A 20,445-nucleotide genomic window follows, 5' to 3' on the forward strand; every position below is an offset into this window, starting at 1 on the left:
ATCCAGAGTACAGTTCTGTCTGAGGTTTATTTTTTAATGCATGCACTGAGACTGTCGTCGTCACTTCAGTTAGTTGGTGACAGTAACCCGCCTCTCTCCAACCCCATTCCTTAAAGAATCGAGATCCCACGAAGGTATAATTTTGCAGGTTCATGTGGATAATGTCTACAAAATGTATTGCGAATGGAGTTAGTAAAGACATATTCAAGGATTTTGGGCATACATAAGTGCTATACATTCTACAGAGTAGCTGCTTTCACAAACTTCGATGTATTACAAGGTAAGTTATAACAGCCTACTTTACACTGAGACGACAAAAAAGCAATGGGAAAGCGATATGCCCATATGCGGATGGCGGTAGTATCGCGTACACATGGTATAAAGCGGCACTGCATTGGCGGAGCTGTCATTTGTACTCAAGCGATGCCTGTGAAAAGTTGTGCGACCTGATTATGGCCATACGACGGGAATTACCAGGCTTTAAACGCGGTATCGTAGTTGGAGCTAGACTCATGTGACATTCCATTTAGGAAATTGGTAGGGAATTCAATATTCCGAGATACACGTGTCAAGAGCGTATCGAGAATACAAAACTTCAGGAATTACTTCTCACCGCGGACAACGCAGTGGCCGGCGGCTTTCACTTAACGACCGACAGCATTGGCGTTTGAGTAAAGTTTTCAGTGCTAACAGACAAGTAACACTGCGTGAAACAACCGCAGAAATCAATGTGGGAAGTAAGAAGAACGTATCCGTTAGGACAGTGCGGCGAAATTTGGCGTTAATGGCTATGGCAGAAGACGACGGACCCGACTGTCTTTGCTAACAGCAGGACTTAGCCTGCAGCACCTATCCTTGGCTCGTGACCATACCAGTTGGACACTAGACGACTGGCAAACTATGGCCTGTTAAGATTAGTCCAGATTTCAGCTGGTAAGAGCTAATGGTAGGGTTCGAGACTGACGCACACCGCACCAAGCCATGGACCCAAATTGTCAGAAAGCTGATGTTGGTTCCATAACGGTGTGCACTGTGTGTATTTGGAGTGGAATGGGTCCTCCGGTCCAACTGAACCAATCATTGAAAGGAAATGTTTGTGTTCGGCTGCTTGCAGACCATTTGCAGCCATTCATGGACTTCAGGTTCCTATGTCACTGGGCCACAACTGTTCGCGATTGATTGGAAGAACATTCTGGACAATTCCAGCGAAAGATTTGATCACCCAGATCGCCCGATATGAATCCCAATGAACATTTATGGGTAATCGGGAGGTCAGTTCGTGCACAAAGTCCTGCACTGCCAACACTTTCCCAGTTACCAACCGATCTAGAGACAGTATGGTTCAGTATTTCTTGAAGGAACTTCCAACGACTTGTTGAGCCTCTGCCACGTAGAGTTTCTGCACTACGCTGGGCGAAAGGAGGTCTGGCACGATATTATGCGGTATCCCATGACTTTTGTCACCTTGGTGTGTAAGAGAGAATTGGTAGATTGCTGATAACTTTTTCTCTGCAGACTTAATTGCTGAACTGGTGAAGCGAGCAGTATTAACAATGATTAGTTGCTGTATTTTGCGCACATTTTTCCAATAGTAATGCATCTGTATTTACATTTTTGGCGTTCAACGAGAAAGGGGATCGTTGGATAACGGACTGACAACTTGACGAACGATTCACAAAATTTAGCTGACAGTTTCTAGGGCCACTAATATATGGACACAAAATTCTCTACAGTATGTAGCACACAAAATTGCCTAACGGTGCCGCAGTGAGTAGATCATTGGAGTCAATTTTTTAAACCTTGAACGCACAGAAGAAACCATAAAGATTTACAAGTAATTTAATAGCGTTCGAAAAGTATAAATATTCAAAATTACACAGTATGTTAGAGATAAACAATGAGGTTTTAATAACATAAAAAATTGTCCTCATATGACTTCACATGTCGGTCAACATGACCGTCAAATCAGAAGTTTTTTCACGACGGACTTCAGGAAAAATAGTTGTTCTTGCTTAATTAATTGGCCGATTTACATAAATGAGGTATATCTTTATACAGTAGATTATGTCCTGTACAATAAAGTAAAATTAGGAAATTTTGACCTTTCGATTACTGATTCATCACAATATTGAACAATATTTTTTGTAAAGTTTCCACTATTTCACGACGTTCAAGTTTAAAACAGATTGTAACTCAGGTGGCTTGAAACATTTTAAAATATCACACAGCGAGTACCGGTATGGACTTCGATGGGTGTGTAGAGGATTTCGAATGTAAGACGGAGGTACATTTCGGTCCCCGACAGCTTCATTACCTGCGAAATTTCGTCCATACGGCTGCGCTGAAAAGTTTTTAATCTGGTTATTTCAAGATAGGCCATTGGTGTCAAGTGTGGTGCGCGTGACCAAAGCTGTAAAACTGCTTTGAAGTCGGTCTGTGTGAATTTCCAGAAGGAGACACAACCGAGAACAAGCTGCGTTCAAATTACAAGATGCAGTGCGGCAGAAACAACATCTTACATCAACACTCATATTCCGCACGTCAGTGTACAGCGCATAATGGAGGGTACATCGTATCTTATTATCAATTTTCTTTCCTATTCCATTCGCGTAATGAGCGAGGGAAACACGACTGTATCTTTCAGCACGTACCCTAACCTTTCTCGTTCTCTTCATTCTTCTCGATGTACACGATGGAGGCAGCATAATCATCGCAAATCGTTCTTCAAACACAGGATCTCTAAATTTGCTTAACATGGCTTCGCGAAAACATTTCTTCTCCTTTGAGTAATACGAATGTCTCTACTTCCTTAGGACCTATGCCGACATGCTGCAACCATCTTCTGCTGTCATGACTACTTGATGAGCACTCCAAACGCTGTTTCTGTACTCCGAGGGTGTTCGCACTTGTACGAGATTTTCTTTATAAATGCGCCGCACATTCCCGTGATCCGATCAACAAATCTAAATCGTCCATTTCTCTTTTCCTAAATGTTTAAACGGTTTGACACCCTTCATGTGTTCGCCACTAGTCTTTGCATCGGACCATATTTTTTTTCATGTAATATATTCTTGAAGTCATGCTGCACAGCATTGATAAGACACCTTTTGATGTAAAAAAACCACATGTTGCTACTTTTTTTATTATTCTGCAACAAGTGTCAACATTAAAGCCGTCGTCTGACAAATTTATTAAAAAAGCTGCTACATACCGCATGTCTACAATTTCAAAACGTATTAACTTTGTCCTAAGTACTGTGAATCTACGTGGCGTTGAGTAGGTCACGACATCGTCAGTCTCATAGGCTTGACAGTATCGTGCTATACTTCAATGAAGCCTAAATTCGCGGTGCTAACTAGCCCCGGGAGCAGACAACATTCCATTAGAACTACTGACGGCCTTGGGAGAGCCAGTCCTGGCAAAACTCTACCATCTGGTGAGCAAGATGTACGAGACTGGCGAAATACCCTCGGACTTCAAGAAGAATATAATAATTCCAATCCCAAAGAAAGCAGGTGTTGACAGATGTGAAAATTACCGAACTATCATATTAATGAGCCACAGCTGCAAAATACTAACGCAAATTATTTACAGACGAATGGAAAAACTAGTAGAAGCCGACCTCGGGGAAGATCAGTTTGGATTCCGTAGAAATTTTGGAACACGTGAGGCAATACTAACCTTACGACTTATCTTAGAAGAAAGATTAAGGAAAGGCAAACCTACGTTTCTAGCATTTGTAGACTTAGAGAAAGCTTTTGACAATGTTGACTGGAATACTCTTTCAAATTCTAAAGGTGGCAGGTGTAAAATACAGGGAGGGAAAGGCTATTTACAATTTGTACAGAAACCAGATGGCAGTTGTAAGAGTCGACGGACATGAAAGGGAAGCAGTGGTTGGGAAGGGAGTGAGACAGGGTTGTAGCCTCTCCCCGATGTTATTCAATCTGTATATTGAGCTAGCAGTAAAGGAATCAAAAGAAAAATTTGGAGTACGTATTAAAATCCAGGGAGAAGAAATAAAAACTTTGAGGTTCGCCGATGACATTGTAATTCTGTCAGAGACAGCAAAGGACTTGGAAGAGCAGTTGAACGGGATGGACAGTGTCTTGAAAGGAGGATATAAGATGAACAACAAAAGCAAAACAAGGATAATGGAATGTAGTCGAATGAAGTCGGGTGATGCCAAGGGAATTAGATTAGGAAATGAGACACTTAAAGTAGTAAAGGAATTTTTGCCATTTGGGGAGCAAAATAACTGATGATGGTCGAAGTAGAGAGGATTTAAAATGTAGACTGGCAATGCCAAGGAAAGCGTTTCTGAAGAAGAGAAATTTGTTAACATCGAGTATAGATTTAAGTGTCAGGAAGTCGTTTCTGAAAGTATTTGTATGGAGTGTAGCCATGTATGGAAGTGAAACATGGACGATAAATAGTTTGGACAAGAAGAGAATAGAAGTTTTCGAAACGTGGTGCTACAGAAGAATGTTGAAGATCAGGTGGGTAGATCACGTATCTAATGAGGAGGTATTGAATAGGATTGGGGAGAAGTTTGTGGCACAACTTGACTAGAAGAAGGGATCGGTTGGTAGGACATGTCCTGAGGCATCTAGGGATCACAAATTTAGCATTGGAGGGCAGCGTGGAGGGTAAAAATCGTAGAGGGAGACCAAGAGATGAATACACTAAGCAGATTCAGAAGGATGTAGGCTGCAGTACGTACTGGGAGATGAAGGAGCTTGCACAGGATATATTAGCATGGAGAGCCGCATCAAACCAGTCTCAGGACTGAAGACCACCACAACAACAACTAGATATTAAATATGTTTTAAAATTACAGTTAACGTCTGCCAGACGATGACTGATGTCTCAACTAGTTGCAAAGTAATAAAAATTTTTAGCAGCCTGTGGTGGTTTTACATCGAAAAGATATTTCATTTATTCAAATTTAAATAGAAGTACTAGTCATTACACCAAATGGCAATTTTATTCGCAACTTTCTGTAGTTCTTTAAGATTGCCCAACGATGATAACTTCAAACAATATCAGTAGTCAACATTACACCAGTGCTGCTGGTCCTATACGATAAATCATTTGTGTGTATGAAGACGTACCGACGTTTGGTCGAAGCAACGGATTTACACGGGAAAGCTGGCTTTGCAGCGACTACCGTAGGTGTAAATTAAAAGACTCCGAGGTTCTAGCTATGGAATCACCGTCCAACTCATGAAAATTCATGTACGGAGTATGTCATAACTGGATTCAAACTCGAATCTGTCACTTGCAGAAAGCAGTCGTCCCAAGTAATAATTCCATGCACCCGGGGCTCCAGGACCGATTAAAGCTATCAATGCCACTGATGTTCCTTTATCTGTGGGCAACGGCCGTCCATAAAATTCTCTTACCCGCCCTTCACACCCCCTCCTTCTCCACTGGCGCTGTTTCTACAAATCGCTTGAAATTTCTCTGGTTGTAGGGTCCAGAAGTAATGGTGAAGTATGAGAGGTCAATGATAATGAAAGTTTGATAGGGTTTTGCTCAGGTGACAAAGCGGGTTAGGGTGATAGCTGGAGATAAGCAGGAGATTCGAGTTTGAACACCTGTCTGCCGTAAATTGTCATTCGTCAAGATATATTCAGTACATATTATTTTAATTTAATGTCGGTGAACTTAATTCGTATGTAAGCGTTCACACAATGCGTCCGAAACTGGCGCGCTTTATCGGTGACGACTACGCCGCTAAAATGAACTTAAAGAGGAAGATTGTACGTAAGTCGAGCTACCTCAGTGGTTATGTTAAGATGATGATGTGCACGTTTGATAATAATGTCTCCTATTTCTTGTAGCTTTAGGTCGTTTCCTACAATTGCTCTCTGTCTTGAAAAAATGTGAATTAAGTGGTACAGCTGTTAATTCAATGTGTTACATGTTTTACTAAACCCCGTAAAATAAGTGTCTTTATATGTCCTCTAAACACACTAAAATTTTTAATGTAGTTTTTTTAGAGCTTGTATACATTCTCAAAAAGTAATATCAAGCACTATTCACATATCAGCAACTTCCTATGAACACCTGGCTGTGTCATTACTTAGCGTGCAGGGAAAAAAGCCAGCCCTCCAAACTAGTCTAGCTATGAGAAACAACCCTTCCAATCTCCACCGTCCTCTCGTCACCCTCCCTCCCCCTGTCAAAGCTGACACGCTACCCCAGCGGTCTTGCTGCCGTGTCCGTTGGGGTCAGTCTATAGCAACGATGCGGCGTTCATACTCACAGGCGAATGTTGTTAAGGTTGGTGAAAACTTGAATCTACATTACATGAAACTCTACAAATCAGACTTAAGTGCCAGGCAGAGGGTTCATCGGACCACCTTCACAATAATTCTCTATTATTCGTATATCGAACAGCGCGCAGACAAAAACGAACACCTATATCTTTCCGTGCGAGCTCTGATTTCCCTTCTTTTATTACGGTGATCGTTTCTGCCTATGTAGATCGGCGCCAACAAAATATTTTCGCATTCGGAGGATAAAGTCGGTGACTGAAATTTCGTGAGAAGATTCCGCCGCAACAAAAAACGCCTGTTTTTTAATGATGTCCACCCCAAATCCTGTATAGTGTCAGTAACACATCGCTATGAGACACAAAAAAAACTACGAAAATTAAAAGATGGCCCAAATGCGTTCAAGAATATCTGGAAACATGTTCTCTCAATAAACCTTTACAAAAGAAAAACTACTGGTAAGAACCTAAAATTATACAACAGAGATATGTGGGTGGTAGATTGCTGAGTAATCTGATGGGTTAATACACTTACTTACACTAAAATCTACCAATAATTTGGAGACAAATCTAAATGACACACAGGACCTTACAACTTTCCCAACGTTTAGGCTATTTGACCAAAAGTATCCGGACACCTATTAGTAGCCATTAATATGGGGTGTGTTCACCTTTGGCCTTTTTGACGACTTGAACTCTACTGGGGACACTTTCAATGACGTGTCTGAATATCTGCGGAGGAGCGGAAGCCCATTCTTCCTCAACGGCCGAAACAAAGTGGTAGTGATGTCAGACGCTGGGGTATGGAGAGAAGTCGAAGTTCTAACTGATACCAAAGATGTTCCATTGGGTTCAGGTCGGAACTCGCTACGGGCCAGTCCATTACTAGAATGTTAATGTCCACAAATCTCTGACTTACAAATACCGCGTTATGGCCGCGCGGGGTAGCCTTTCGGTCTCGGAGGTTCGAGTCCTCCCTCAAGCATGTGTGTGTGTGTGTGTGTGTGTGTGTGTGTGTGTGTGTGTGTGTGTGTGTTGTCCTTAACGGAAGTTAGTTTATGTTAGATTAAGTAGTGTGTAAGTCTAGGGACCGGCAACGGCCTTGCCGCAGTGGATACACCGGTTCCCGTCAGATCACCGAAGTTAAGCGCTGTCGGGCGTGGCCGGCACTTGGTGGGTGACCATCCGGGCCGCCATGCACTGTTGCCATTTTTCGGAGTGCAGTCAGCCTCGTGATGCCAATTGAGGAGCTACTTGACCGAACAGTAGCGGCTCCAGCCAAAGGAAACCATCGTAACGACCGGGAGAGCGGTGTGCTGACCACACGCCCCTCCTATCCGCATCCTTAGCTGAGGATGACATGGCGGTCGGATGGTCCCGATGGGCCACTTGTGGCCTGAAGACGGAGTGCTAAGTCTAGGGACCGATGACCTCAGCAGTTTGGTCCCATAGGAAGGTACCACCACCACCACCGTTTTATGACAAGGTGCGACGTCGTGGTGATACAAATAATCATCGTCTCCGAGCTGTTCCCCTGCCGTATGCAGTACAAAACGCTGTAAGATATAGTCGTATCTTTTCCAATTAGCGCTTTCTTAGGCGCAATAATGGGACCACAACTTAACGACTAAAAATTCCCCCATACCTTACCACTGTTGGCACTACACATGATGGTAAAGTTTTTCAGGCATTCATTAAACAAAACTCATCCATCGGATTACCATACAGTACAGCGTGATTCATCATTCTGAGCCACTCGTTTCCAGCCATCCACCGTCCAGTGCCGCCGCTGTTTACACCACGTCAAGAGTCACTTAGCATTTACTACAGAAAGTGGTGCAAGCTGAACTGCTGGTAGCAAACAAATGGCTCTGAGCACTATGGGACTTAACATCTATGGTCATCAGTCCCCTAGAACTTAGAACTACTTAAACCTAACTAACCTAAGGACATCACACAACACCCAGTCATCACGAGGCAGAGAAAATCCCTGACCCCGCCGGGAATCGAACCCAGGAACCCGGGCGCGGGAAGCGAGAACGCTACCGAACGATCACGAGCTGCGGATTGCTGGTAGCACTTTGGTACTCATGAGTGATTTCTTCCGCTGATCCAACGCTATTTTTTACAATCAACCTCGACGGTCCAGACCGTCAGTACATGAGGTCTGCCTGTTCTTGGTTTAGCAATAGTTGTTCCTCCGCGTTTCCACTTCTAAATCACATCGCCAACAGTCGACTTGGGCACCACTGAAAGGGTTAAAATGTCCCTGACGGATCTGCTACTCAGGCGACATCCAGTGACTAGTCGACGTTCGAAGGCACGAAGTCCTTCCTACCGATGCATTCTGCTGTTACTGCTTATCTACTGACAAAATTCTCCTCGCCCCCTTGTATACTGTGCGGATTCGCCTCTCTGCCACAAGTTTCGGTGTCAGTGTCTGTTAATCGCACGAGTGATGTAGAGCAAGAATAATGTAAGGACTAAATACGGCCGGCCTCTGTGGCCGAGCGGTTCTAGGCGCTTCAGTCTGGAACCGCGTGACCGCTACGGTCGCAGGTTAGAATCCTACCCCGGGCATGGATGTGTGTGATGTCCTTAGGTTAGTTGGGTTTAATTAGTTCTAAGTTCTATGGGACTGATGACCTCAGAAGTTAAGTCCCATAGTGCTCAGAGCCATTTGAACCTTTTTTTGACTAAATACGAATGGGAAAGAAGGTAAACATAAATCATTGTTGGATCATAATGGACGCATACTGTCCTCCATGTTAGCCTTGGGAAAAACCTGTTTTGCAGAAGAGTAATGCACACTGAAAATGCCCTCAGTTGTCACCCAAAATAGAAGACAGTCTGCCAACCAATCCCACAGATTCCTTCATCACGGGTTATGGAGTGCAGGATTTTAAGATCGCCTGCACTGCAAATGAGACCCCACAAGTGTTTCGTCGTAGCTGTACATCACATTGCAACAAAACTCCAGCTGCCGGTTTCTGGTGTAGATTAATATTTATTCAGGATCTGTCTGAATGTGTGTGAAAAGTAAATGCCTCAAATACACGAATTCCTAAGTCATACAAGTAACGTTACCCGTCCAACCCGAAAAATAAAAAGCGTATACTTGTGATCCTATGAGACTGGTCTGATCACCGCCAGTACGATGTGCGACAATAAAGTAATGAGACTTATTTTCTTTGCAAGATGTGGCAACCCTGCAGGCTTGTGTAGGCACAATATCTTTGACCTCGGTCTATAAGCTGCTTCTAGTCCAAACGGCACATCGATGCAACTGCTCAGTCATGAGTTGTGCTGTAATAAGTTAACACGTGTTTGCGTCTCTCGTCACGGAAATGGAACCGCATAATATTGCGCAACGGTATGCCATTTCTTTTTGCGTTAAATTGGGTGTTAACGTGACGACAACTTACGGTAAGTTTCAGAAGGCTTTTGGAGAGGAGGTTCTGTCAAGAGCTCAAGTTTTTCGTTGGCATAAAATGTTTAGTGAAGCAGAACGAATGTTGAAGATGAAGACCGCAGTGGACGACCCTGCATGCTTGTGTGCTTCTTTGATTCCAAGGGAATTGTTCATAAAGAGTGTGTGCCTCCTGGACAAACAGTCAACCAATATTACTGCAAAGAAATTTTAGAAAGACTTCGTAGAAGAGTTCTTCGTGTCTGTGCCAACATTGCTGATAACTGGATTCTGTATCACGATAATTCGTCATCCCATACTGCTCTGTCAGAATAGCAATTTTTAACCTCAAAACACATTTCAGTACTACCACATCCACCTTATTCACCAGATATCGCTCTGTGCGACTTTTTTCTATTTCCAAGAGTCAAAACAGCGGTCAAAAGACACCATTTTCAAACACAAGACGTGCAAAAACCTGTGACGAGGGTCTTGGAGGATATTACAGAAGTTCAGTTCCAGAATTGTTACCATCAATGCCAGAAGCGCTGGAAAAAGTGTGTGCAACCAGAAGAGAACTACTTTGAAGGAGACAACACTAAACTTGACTAAAACGGTAAACAACATTTCTGTCACATCAGTCTCATTACTTTATTGTCGCACCTCGTACGTCTGCTTATGATCCTCCGTTCCTGAAAAAGAGCTCCGGTTTGCTTGCAAAGAACTCACCAACTCAGTCATACAACTGGCTAAAGCTCTACAAAACCAACTTTCGTCTCGTCGTAATTTGTATCAAGCTCGATCGAAGCTCGCCTAAAGTCGAGAAACACGTATTCTGTCACGTTTCATCACTGTGTACCTTTTACGATATCACGCGTGATGGACACGAGGCGGGCTTCACACGATCGACGTTTTCGAGATTCCGTACTGGCTGACAAGGGAGGGCCGTTTAGCACAATCCTGGACACACAACAGCGGTGAGCTGCGACCGCAGCAGATCAGACACCCTGGGGAAAGAAACTTGCATATTATTAGAAATCGAGGGCGCAAATTCCACAAAATACAAAATCACTAATGCCGGGAGAGATCAGCAAATGGAAGAGTGTTACAATGTGCAACAAAACATCAATATTGTGAGCATAACGAACTCTGAAGGAGAAGCACTTCAACAGCTATGCAATCGTTGTACGCAATTCATCAGATTATGAGAATAAGGCAAGAAACACAGTCGGCACAAAATTTCAAGCTGTGTCTCCATGAGAACTGATCTTCATTTATTGAGACGCAGTAAGAAAATTTGAAATTTAATTACGTACACAGTTTTACAGTCCCTCTCAGAGAGCTTGCAAACGAATCCGCTAATGATTGTTGACTGTGGAATAGCGTCAGTCTTGGTTTTATTAAGTAACTGCTTCAATGTGTCTTTTTTTTTTCAGAGCCCCAAGATCTCCTTTGTAAGAATCAAAATAAATTTCGCAAACACCGATATAGGAAACTGATCACTCCGTTCATCCACAAGAGACGCTTTTGGATTCAGTTCCGCATTGCCATAGAGTCATTAAGACCTCGCGAAATATCGAGCAAGATTTATAGTTATGCTTTCTAGCCAACAGAGAAAGAAATCGTCAAATGGAAAGCGACTTTCTGCGTACTCTAGTACAGTTACTGTTAACGATCTATAAAAATAAGTAGTAAATAAATTCATAATGTCCTTGAAGCTGTCCTCGGATAATAATTATGTACACAGCGAACTCGCGACACCAGGAAAACGTGCAGAGGATCGACGTTTGGTCAAGGGAGTGGCTGTTGCCGCCAACGTAAACAAATGCACGTATTACACACACATAGTTAAGAAGACCCATTACACGACTCAGTCAGTCACTGGAAACAGTCACAACCTTTAAATTACGAATAGTATTCGTAACATAGCAGCTTAAAGTGGATCGGCCACATACTACTAAGAAAGGAAAATGCCAAACAGATTCACTGGAAAAGTTTCCTGAGGGAATGTAATTCACTATCGAAAGAGACTGTCTTCAAAACGCAGGCCGAACCGAGTCTTTAGTACTGCTCTTCAGCATGGAGTCCTTACCTGTTAGAATTAATTGAGGATACAGAACGTACAAAGATGAGCAGCATGTTATGTCCCCCCCCCCCGCCCCCTTCACCCTCTGAGCGCGCGCGCGCGGGTGTGTGTGTGTGTGTGTGTGTGTGTGTGTGTGTGTCTGTGTCAGCGAGAGCAGGCGTGCGCACTTGTGTAAGGGGAGGGAGAGGGGGCGGGGGGAGAGAGAGAGAGAGAGAGAGAGAGAGAGAGAGAGAGAGAGACTTTTCCCCAAAGTAAATCTGTATCCAAACTACGTACATACGGCATGGAGGTAGGCACTCGCTGCACACAAAACATCATTTTGTACTGGTTAGTTACAATTGAAGTGCAGATACTTACAGAGGTGCAGTGTGGGCTCTAATTATCGTACGGCAGTGAAATTTGATAGATATGCTAATGTGTTAACGTGGAAACGAGTTACGCTGGAAAAAAATTAGTTCCAATTTTGGCCACCAGGTGCGAATGTGGCGCTGTGAATACAAGAAATGCGTATGAAGATGTTCCCTTATGCAGTAGATGAGGAACGGGACGTCGGCAGGAAATATCAGACAGGCGAGAAATGTATAATGTTGATTTTATTATTAACCGCGGTACACACAGTTTGTTCGATAAGACCGCCGCAGACGTCGACGAGATTCTTACCGCCTAAAACTACATGACTAACAGTTGCTCGCTGCAGTTCCAATGGAATCTCAGCAACTTGTTCTCGTACAACGGCCTTCAGATCAGGTAGAGACGGAACGTGTCCCTGGTAAACGCGTTCTTTGGCGTATCTGCAGAGCGAAAAGTAACATGGGTAAAGATCAGGTGATCTTGCTGGCCTTACATCTGCAAAATATCTGGAGATAAAACATTCGTGGAAGGTTGCATGAAGCAGATCTTTTACTGGGCGAACAATATGAGGTTTTGCCCCATGTTGCATGAAAACAGTGGTTTCCACACACTTGCGCTCTTTCAAACCAGGAATCACAAGCTGTACGAGGAGGACGGGATAACGCGTATTCTCTTCAAAGAAGACGAACGGACCGAGAATAGAGGTGCTTGTGCATCCACACTACACAGTCACATGCGGCGAGTGCAATGACTGTTCGTGCACAATATACATTTTAACAGTACCCAAAATTTGTTAGTTCTGTGTACTCACTGCACCCTGCAGTGAAAACCGTGTCTCGTCACTCCATACAATAGTGCTCGGCCACATGTCACGAACTTCGAGGTCTGCCACAAACCGAAGAGCAAATCCTGAACGTTGCTGCAGATCATGAGGTTTCAGTTGCTGCAGCATCTGGATCTTGTACATATATCAGCATAACATAGACCGCAAAACATTCCGTATTGTTGATCACAGGATGGGCAATTCTCAGGATACTGCACAGGCACTAGCACAACCCAGAGCACGTGCTGCATGGTCCGTTACAGCAATAGCAGCCTCGTCAATAACTTCCACCTGGATAAGACGTCTTCTTCCTCCTCCGAGAGTCACGCCATGGTCAGGTGCGTTTCCGCATTTCGTTATAATCTTCTTTAAACAATTTAATGTCTTCGAGCCTCACCTCAGATATTTCGGTCGGCGATACTCTCTCAAAGGAGCACTGTAACTGCTGGCTTTCGTGTAGAACGGTTTCACTAACGACACACAGTCTCTCTCCTCGACAGCCAAACTGTTGATTCACGTTATAGCATGTCAAATGATAACATGGTTCTCATACCGTAGAGCGCGAGTTCGAATCCTGGAGAGCAAAATCTGAACTATTTTTTTTTCTTCCAGCGTAAATCGGTTCCGCATTAACGCATTAGCATAGCTCCCAAGTTCCTCTGCCATACGATAAATACAGCCCACTGCGAGTAGTTGCACTTTAATTATAAACAGCCAGTACTTCAATTTACGACTTTCGTCCACAGTTCCGTGATTAAAATCTGTGAGGCGCCTCGCCTGTCCAACCTGCTGCGGACTAGAGAGGGAAGTTCCTTCGTCTAACGGGGTTTGAACTGCGTATAGGCTACTTGAGGAGCAATGGCTCCCTCCGGTTTAAGGAACTCGGCCTTGGCGGCTGCCCCTTGGCAGAGGGCCAAGAGACAGAAATTAGAGTTTAAAGTTCCATCAAAGTCAAGGCCACCAGAAACGAAGCGCCGGCTCAGCTGGACGAGGATAAACAAGCATGTCAGATGTGGCCTAGCTGTGGAGGAACCGCGGTATTCGCCTCTGGTGTTTCCGTAAACCGCGAAAAACATGTACCAGCGTGACACTTGACGGAACGTCACAGTCATGTCCGTCACGTCAAAAGATTCTCCTCTGTAGTTCCAATGGTGGCATTCACACACGCCGTCAACGGAACGTCATCGATACGTCACGTCAAGGTTTCTCGGGAAGAATGTTTCCACGTGCCCTAGTGTAACCTACTTTGCCAGCAACTGTTATATTAAATAAACTGTGTGAACTAATACGAAAGTATTCCCCATTGACTGCTACTGCGAAAAGTTCTTAATATGTACTGTAAGATAATACTAAGTTAAAGTATTTTATTTTATACAGTGAAGGAATACATTGCAAAATAAACGATACATATCTCGTTCAATGTGCTTTTCTCACGATTTCTCCCGTGGAATAGCGTCAAGAAAAACCGGGAGTAAAGCTGATGCGGCATGCAGGGGATAAGCATAAAATCGTAATAAATTAACGACGAACAGCAGGCAGCAGACATATGTGTAATCGTAGTTCAGGTACACTAAAACGGCCGATCTAGACTTACCATAGGCACACCATCAGCTTCTGTCGCAGTGATGTCGGACACCTAAATCTTGAAATTCTCTTAGTAATTTGTATTTTTATCTTGCTTAACAGGTCAAAAAAACTGTTGTTGAGACATTCTGAAATATTTATGGAACGATGACTCCTCCTCTTCCAGCTCCTTGTAAAGAGTGTGGAACTCCTCTTCACAGTTTAGTTTTTTTTAAACATTTTTCTAACCCATACTCTTTTTCTCTCTGTTAGTCATTATGAAGTGGAACAGCAATCATCGAAAACTGCTTTAAACCAAATTGAGGCCTTTTATGACGATCTACAACGAACTACGGAAGAGCGCCTCTGTTGCTTTATGAACCAACTGTAACGCCACGACGTTCTTTCGATGTTGACGTGCCGTGTAGTGTGAATGCCCAGGAATTCCTCTGACCGTCGACGTTGAAAAACGTGACGGTTACGTGACGGTGACGTGACGGTGAAGTTTCGGCAAGTGTGAAACAACCTTAAAGCGGAGTTGAGAGTCACGATTCTCCCGAATTCGAGTACAGTACCGTACAGTACAATATCACTGTGCCATTCCTTCCGCTGATATTATGCGATTGTTTACAACCGCCGTCCGCAATGCTCGACTGGTCCATGTCCGTCAGTACACGAGAACTGCCTAGTCCTGCTTAAACTGTGGTTGTTCCTTCGCGTTTCCACTTCACAATCACATCATGAAGTGTTGAAATTGGATGGATTTGTTACTTTGACATCCAATGAACATTCCATATTCAAATACGCTGAGCTCTCCGGACCGACCCATTCTGTTGTTACTGCTTCTCTGCTGACAACACAATACTCCCCACCTTCTTTTACAAGTTTGTAAACGCTGAGTTAAGTTCAGATACAGTGTTCTTGAGGAAAGTAGATAATGAAGATGTACTGGATTGTAGATATTTCGACATCATTAGTTTTCTTGGAGTTATGCGCCCTGCTAAACATCGGAATCACCATCTGACGATAGAGAAATGGCTCCGAAACTCTTCTTATGGGGGGTAGGACGTCAAACGGGACAACTTGGAGCAGGAGAGACACCACAGGAATTTTTAATTTCCACTGTCTATACTTTTAAAAATAATTTCATAAAACTTTGTCAGAATGACCAGAAAGGATTCAGGATTTACACTTATAGTGGTGGAAGTTCAAAAATAAGAAAATAATTTATTTTTTTACATCTTTATTTCACCTTTTGTTCACTTACTATTGGTTGCATTTGTTGCTATAGGTACACTTTTCTTCATACGTAAGGGAGATTCTTCGATGAATTTTGCACAGCATACAAACCATACTTACAGGTGTATGAAACTCTAGAATTTTCCAAATCTATTAAAAACTGTGGTAAAAATTCAGATAATTAACTATAAAATTTGAGTTTTTCTGAACATGAAGTTTAAAATGTAACAGCAAATTCATTTTTCATAAATTAAGTAATTTCTAGAGTTTCATACACCTGTAGGTACGGTTTGTATGTTGTGCAAAATTCATCGAAGAATCTCTCTTACTTATGAAAAAATGTGTACCTATAGCAACAAACGCAGCCAATAGAAGTGAAAAAATGATGAACTTTCACATGTAAAAAAAATTATTTTATTTTTTTTAACTTCCACTGCTATGACTGAATCCTGAATCCTTCCTGGTCATGCTGACAAAGTTTTATGAATTTATTTGTAAAAGTATAGACACTGAAAATTAAAATGTCCTGAGATGCCCGTTAGACGTCCTACCCCGCTTAAATGTAATCGACATTTTTAGTAACCTAGAGAACACAATATCTAAAAAAGAAAGAATCAAAAACATATATATTACTATAGTTATCCTTGCAATACACTATACTGTCGTTCATGACAACACAGTTATTGTAAATCGCTTATCTGGGACTATAACGGAACTGCTCAACTCTGCATGCTCCTATCCGCTATCACAATCTGCACATGGCTAGAAACACTTTCCATTCAGATGTGATAGGTATCTGCATGTATTTTGATCCATCCTTCGTGTATCATGGAGAAGTAATCTGACCTCACAACACGCCCTGTAACTTATACGAAAGATGGTCGGGTGGGTTGAAATCAGATCTCTGGGCCGCCATTCGAGTTGCCTCGGCCCGCTTCCCCTAAACGTTTAGTAAGAGCGTCCGTTTAAAGAGAGAGATTGCTCTCTTGTTGACTGTGGTAAAAGAAGGTTGCAAGTTGTAGCCAGTACATGAGCAGCAGATAATTCTTCAATATTCTCTGAAATACCGTACAAATTACTGAGTTTTTTTTTTAACTGTGGGACAACCCACTGAAGACAACACACAAAAAGCTCACACAATTTCCGCATTTACATATGCACTCATGCTTTATGATTCTACTGTCGCACCAGTGTTTGATGCCGCACACACAAATATGTGATAATGAAATAAGCAATTTTGGTAGTGAAATAATAAAGATTACCAAAAGCGAAGAAGGCACTGGGCCACCACATAATTCCTATTAGAATTTACATCGAATACACTGCGCTAATAGCTACTTTTCTAGCGCACACTTACCTACAGCCCATCATGCAACGAATAGTCCTGCATGACTAAGAAGAACTTCTGGTTACAAGACTAATAAAAGAACGTATGCAGAGATGGGATATTTTCAACTATCCCGAGTTGTAAGCTTTTCTATGAAATTGCGGGAGAACTGCAGAAAGGCAGTAACTTCCTGTCACGATCGGGCGCTGATAACCCCGGAGTTGAGCGCCACACAAACCAATCATCATCATCCTCTCACGATAATTAGGTGCGGATTCCTCTGGCTATCTTCGGGTGGGTCCAACAGTTCTCCAGAAATTTTATGTAACAACGGATGCACAAAATTGCATACCAAAATCACTAAAATCCGTCTGTTTCGGATTCCAGAACAAATGCTAAACTCAAACATTTTGGTGTTCGTGGTTGGAAAGAAGCTTCTCAGGGAATCGTACGAGTTCCAGATAAATACCAGCTAGATTCCGTTAAAACACGATGTAATGGATGCACGTGCGCAACTTACCGTCTCCCTTTACTTCTAAATGGCGTTCGTCACTTAGATTATCTCGACTGATGATCAAGATGAGATTATACAGCGTATACTCACGAATAAGTGATTGCCTTGAAGAATCTACCACGAATAGAATCCGGCACGTTATACTTGACGGCGAGTGTTCAACAGTATTTTTTATTCTCTTATCAGAAACTTACAAATTATACACAGTTGTGATTAAATTACTTTTCGGAAAACTTTACCACTTCCAATGCATTTTCTGTTCCGTGATGAAGTTCGTCTTCTGTGCAGGGGGCTGGACAGAGTCGGCATTGAAACATATGATGAACAGTCTGGTCTTCTCCACAGTCGCGCTGAACACCATCTTTATCAATATAGCCATATATTGCCGAATTAACCTCTGATCAGCCAACTTCATATCTTAGTTTATTCACGAACTTCCGAATCGTCCATTTCTCATCATAGCCATGAGGTAGAGTTTCTGAAACTATTCCATCGAGGAGGAATGTAGGTCGTTGCCCTCCACAGTTGCAACCTAGCTTTTGCATCAGTGGTTCTAAAGTGCCGTCGATATTCTGAGGAAACTTCCCCTTTGACTTCAGTGGTTGCGGGATGCGTTTCGTGCCCTTTCAGAGAAATATGTTCTCTCTTGCTTCACTTTCTTTCCTCACTCATAGCTATTTCATTTCGAACTGGAGATGGTGCTATTCCTAAGAGGTGACGAAACCATTTGACTGGATTTCAAGCAACCTGTTATAATTCTGCAGATGTCACTGAGAGATATGTCCCCCTGTCTGGCATGTCCTTAATTGTACCACACAGTGGATGCAGACTCTGCCACAGAACAGCAAAGTGCCATTGCAGAGTTTCGTAGATTTTCAGGTTGACTACGCCACTGATCCGGCTAGTCTCCGTAGAAGATTGTTCCTTGTGGAAACTTTTGACTTTTAGTTCATGCAGTACTTCTCCAAAGTAAGAGACCTATCAAGTGCCACTTCTAGATATTTTGGGGTCTCACAGTGGTCTAGTTCGACACCTGACCATACTATCTCTAGTTTGTGACTATCTTCCTTGTTTCTCAAATGAAACGCGCACACCTGAATCTTTGTGGGATTTGGCGGAAGCTGGTTTTGTTGTAGTATCTGCAAAGCTGTTTAATGGCATTCGTGAGATTGTTCTCCAACATCCGTTCAGCAGTATCGAAAGCAGCATTGATCGTGCCTCAAGAAAGCGTAATGTGACCGCGTATTTTCTCAGTAGGCTATACCAAGGACATGTTCTTTCGGACATGTCCGAAAGAACAGACACCATATCCATATAAGTATATTGTTCTTGCAACACCGACCATAACCTCCTCCTTTATTTATTTATTTAAATGTCAAGTTCCGTAGGCCCAAATTGAGGAGCAAATCTCCAAGGTCATGGAACGTGTCAGTACATGAACTTACAACATAAAAGTAATAACAGATAAAAATAAATGTTCATGAACCTGAAAGAAAATCAGTCCATAAGTTTAAGCAAACGCTATCAGCAATACAATGAGAATCAGCTTAATTTTTCAAGGAACTCTTCGACAGAATAGGAGGAGTGACCTATGAGGAAACTCTTCAGTTTCGATTTGAAAGCGCGTGGATTACTGCTAAGATTTTTGAATTCGAGTGGCAGCTTATTGAAAATGGATGCAGCAGTATACTGCACACCTTTTTGCACAAGAGTTAAGGAAGTCCGATCCAAATGTAGGTTTGATTTCTGCCGAGTATTAACCGAATGAAAGCTGCTTATTGTTGGAAATAAACTAATATTGGTAACAAGAAACGACAATAAGGAATAAACATATTGAGAGGCCAACGTCAAAATACCCAGACTCGTGAACAGAGGTCGACAAGAGGTTCGTGAACTCACACCACTTATTGCCCGAACCGCCCGTTTCTGAGCCAAAAATATCCTTCTAGAATGGGAAGAGTTACCCCAAAACATAATATCATACGACATAAGTGAATGAAAATAAACAAAGTAGACTAATTTACGTGTCGAAGTATCACTCACTTTCGATACCGTTCGAATATGGAAAATGGCAGTATTAAGTCTTTGAACAAGATGCTGAACGTGGGCTTTCCACAGCAGCTTACTATCTATCTGAACACCTAGGAATTTGAACTATTCAGTTTCACTAATCATATGCCCGTTTTGTGAGATTAAAACGTCAGGTTTTGTTGAATTGTGTGTTAGAAACTGTAAAAACTGAGTCTTACTGTGATTTACCGTTAGTTTATTTTCTACAAGCCATGAACTGAGGTCATGTACTGCACTACTTGAAACCGAGTCAATGTTGCACACAACATTCTTTACTACCAAGCTAGTGTCATCAACAAACAGAAATATTTTAGAGTTACCCATAATACTAGAGGGCATATCATTTATATAAATAAGGAACAGGAGCGACCCCAACACTGATCCCTGGGGCACCCCCCACTTGACAGTACCCCACTCAGATCCCACATCACAGCCCTTATCAACATTGTGAATAATGACCTTTTGCTGCCTGTTGCTAAAGTAAGAGGTGAACCAATTGTGAGCTACTCCCCTTATTCCGTAATGGTCCAACTTCTGGAACAATATTGTGAGATCAACACAGTCAAATGCCTTTGTTAAATCAAAAAATACGCCAAGCGTTCGAAACTTTTGTTTAGCCCACCCAGTACCTCACAGAGAAAAGAGAATATAGCATTTTCAGTTGTCAAACGACTTATAAAGCCGAACTGTACATTTGATAGCAAATCGTGTGATATAAAATGATCAATTAACCTTACATACACAGCCTTTTCGATGACTTTTGCAGACACTGGTGGCATAGAA

At 42.5% G+C, this 20,445-nt stretch overlaps 1 protein-coding gene and 1 pseudogene across 2 annotated transcripts in view; one reads left to right on the forward strand and one right to left on the reverse strand.

The window, feature by feature from the left end:
• The window catches only part of LOC126161739 (lysophospholipid acyltransferase 6), a 155,046-nt gene that overhangs the window by 84,766 nt on the left and 49,835 nt on the right, over positions 1-20,445 (reverse strand). The window lies entirely within an intron of this gene.
• On the forward strand, positions 7,373-7,489 carry LOC126163379 (5S ribosomal RNA; annotated as a pseudogene).

The sequence above is a fragment of the Schistocerca cancellata genome, chromosome 2 (assembly GCF_023864275.1).
Source record: "Schistocerca cancellata isolate TAMUIC-IGC-003103 chromosome 2, iqSchCanc2.1, whole genome shotgun sequence".
NCBI lineage: Eukaryota > Metazoa > Arthropoda > Insecta > Orthoptera > Acrididae > Schistocerca > Schistocerca cancellata.